This window comes from Equus caballus, chromosome 2, assembly GCF_041296265.1.
Source record: "Equus caballus isolate H_3958 breed thoroughbred chromosome 2, TB-T2T, whole genome shotgun sequence".
NCBI classification, from domain to species: domain Eukaryota; kingdom Metazoa; phylum Chordata; class Mammalia; order Perissodactyla; family Equidae; genus Equus; species Equus caballus.
The window spans coordinates 39,764,707-39,767,751 of NC_091685.1; the positions used below are offsets into that span (position 1 = coordinate 39,764,707).

General features: G+C 50.9%; 1 protein-coding gene across 1 annotated transcript in view; it reads right to left on the reverse strand.

The window, feature by feature from the left end:
- MFN2 (mitofusin 2) overlaps positions 1 to 140 on the reverse strand; it is a 29,191-nt gene extending 29,051 nt beyond the window's left edge. The window contains exon 1 of the mRNA XM_070253341.1: positions 7 to 140. The gene's annotated coding sequence lies outside the window, so the exon portion shown is untranslated. The remainder of the gene's footprint in view (positions 1 to 6) is intronic.
- Positions 141 to 3,045: the final 2,905 nt, after the last annotated feature.

Sequence of the window (3,045 nt, forward strand, 5' to 3'; positions counted from 1 at the left end):
GCTTACATGGCCCCAGCTGCAGCTTCGTATCCCCTAACTCCTTAAATTTCTCCCTGAACCTCGGATCCGGGAGACAGATTTGAGAGCTTTGCCTCCTCTCTCCCTGCTGGTCGACCTTGCAATAAAGCTCTTTCTTTTCTCAAGATCTGGTGCCATGGTATTGGCTTTTATGAGTATCAGGCAGTGAGCCCTTGCCTGTAACAAAAGGAGTGCCTTTGTTATTTGTAACAAGCCCCTTTCAACCACACCTGAGTTTATGTTAATAAGGTAACTTTTTAAAGCAACTAAGGATGGGGGCTGGTTGCCAAGGGAATCAACAGTGTGATTGGAGGGTTGGAACTTTCACCTTCACCACCTCCTCAGCCTCCTGGGAGGGGAAAGGGGCTGGAGATTGACTTGATCACAATGGCCGATGATTTAATCCATCATGCCTACATAATGAAACCTCTGTAACCATCCCTGAGAGCTTCCTGGCTGGTGAACATGTAGAAATTCAGTGAAGGTGGCAGGCCCAGAGAGAGCATGGAAGCCCCTCGCCCCTTCCCACATACCCTGCCCTCTACATCTCTTCCATCCAGCCGTTCCTAAATTGTATCCTTTTACAATGAGCTGATAATCCAGTAAGTAAACTGTTTTCCTGAATTCCGTGAGCCACTCTAGTAAACCAGTGGAACCAGAGGAAGGGGCTGTGGGAATCTCCAATTTATAACTGGTCAGTCAGAAGCATAGGTGACAATCTGGACTGGCGATTGGTGTTTAAGGTGGGGGGAGGGACAGTCTTGTAAGACTGAGCTCTTACCTGTGGGGTCTGACGATGTCTCCAGGTAGATCGTGTCAGAATTGAGCTAAATTTGTAGGAAACACTTTCAGTGTCACTGAGAATTGAATTGCTTGGTATGGGAAAAAACCCACACATTTGGTGACCAGAAGTGGAATATTGTGTGGAGTGTAAAGGAAAACGATAGTTTTTCTCTAGAGTCACATTATATTTCTACCAGACAGCATTGCTCTATAACCATGGTAGAATCTTGCCACAAATACCTCAAGAGGCAAGTCAATACCCATGGGCCGGCCAGCTTATCAGTTCCTAGAGAGGTTGGTCAGACAGAGGGGACCTGCCTGGACTGCCGAGGGAACTAGTAGCCTTGTGTCCTGAGAGTCAGACTCCAGACTGTAGGATGCACCCAGACGCTGCCTCAGGGTATGGCCAGGCCTCTGGGACGTGGCACACACCAGAGCCTGTTACTCACTGCCTCCTCCAAGCTCCCTAACCTCCCGAAGGAAGGGGACCGTCAATTCTCTCAGGGCAGGAAGCGAGTTCCATTTCCTTTCCCTTCTTTGGCAGAATCTTGCCCAGATCAGGTGGAGGCCTGGAAGTTCTCCCTCCTGAACATCTGTGCTGTCCATTTGCTCCTGCAAGTTCTGGCCCGGGCCCTGGCCACTTGCCTGGACTGCTGCAGGAGCCTGCCAATCCACTCCCGGCCTTCTAGTCTGGCCCTCCACCCAGCACCCGGGGTTTCTCTGACACACAGCTTCGAGCCCTCAGTGAGTGACCAGACTCCCTCAGTCAGCTGATGGTGTTATTGCGGAGGGTGCAGAGCAGGGCTGGGGTACAACTGCAGGACACCATTTTTTCTACATGACCTATTTCTATTTTGATGGGCTTTTTCACGGTGGATGGGAATTGCATTTGTAATCAGAAAAAGGTAACAGTTACAAACAACCCTAAGACACAGACACGCTTGTGTGTGCACAGATCAGCTCAGAAAGGACACCCAGGAAACAGATGAGGTATGATTGCTTCTGGGGAGAACTGGGCAGCCAGGGGTGAGCGATGGGAAAGGGGTTAAGATTTGTGCTGTTCAGAGTTTACTGTGGGCCAATTTAAAAATCAAAAACTTAAAATTTTCTTTAGAATGCAATTGTAAAACCCCTGAAGGACTCCAATTAAATGAAGTCCCACTCTGCTTAGCCTGAGAAAACGGGCTTTTACAATCTGACCCCTCCACCCCACCCACACCAGCCAACCTGCTCTGATCCCACCTGTCTGCGCCCTGCTGGCTCCAGGCACCTGCCCCGGAGAGTCTATCTGCCTACTAGAAACCAGCTCCCTCCAGGGCCCACCGTAAACAGCATCTGCTACCAGGCTGCTTGGTCTTGGCACCACTGATATTGGGGGCTGGGTAGTTCTCTGTTGGGGGAGGGGAGGTGGGTCATGTGCCTTGTAGGATGTTTAGGAGCATCCCTGGTGTCTACTCACTAGTACTAATAGTATTCCACCCCTCACCCCCTGGTTGTGACAACCAGAAATGCCTTCAGACATTGTCAAATGTCCCCGGAAGGCAAAGTCACCCTCCACTGAGAAGCTTGTGTTACACAAGCCGGCTGGCCCCTCCTGCTCCCCACAGCAGTTCTTACAGCCATTGTGCATGTATCACACTGGTCCTTTCTGTCCCTACTGCTGACTATAGGGTGCCTGGGGGGCCGAGACCAGCTTCCTGCGGAAATCATATTCAAATCCCAGTCCCTACCACTTATTTGTTGCTTCACCTTAGGCCAACTGGTTGGCCTCTCTGAGCCCGTTTCCTCATCTATAAAAAGGACATAATAGCCCCCATCCCAGAGGGCTGTGTGCTGAGTGCCTGACATGAACAATGCCCAGCCTACAGCAAAGGATGGAGAGATGTGAGCTCTTATTAGTAATAAATGCCCTGACGTGCTATAAGAGTCTGTCCAGGGTATGGCGGGGGCACCAGAGGTCTCTGTTCTCTGATGTTCATGTTCACAGGAAGGGGGGTCAGCAAAGGCTTCAGAGAGGAGGTGACCCCTTATGCAGACCTTGAGATAGGAAGATACCCCAGGCAGCCAGAGCCTGCTCACAGTAAGGATTTACGGAATATACAGATGCCACGGAGATCACGTGTGACACAAGTCACCAGGTCTGCTGACACACCCTTTCTTGCCAACCATGTGCTCTTACAGCCTCTCCCTGCAGACATGGCCCCGACACGCGCCTATATGCCCACCCAAGCATCTCCCACGCAG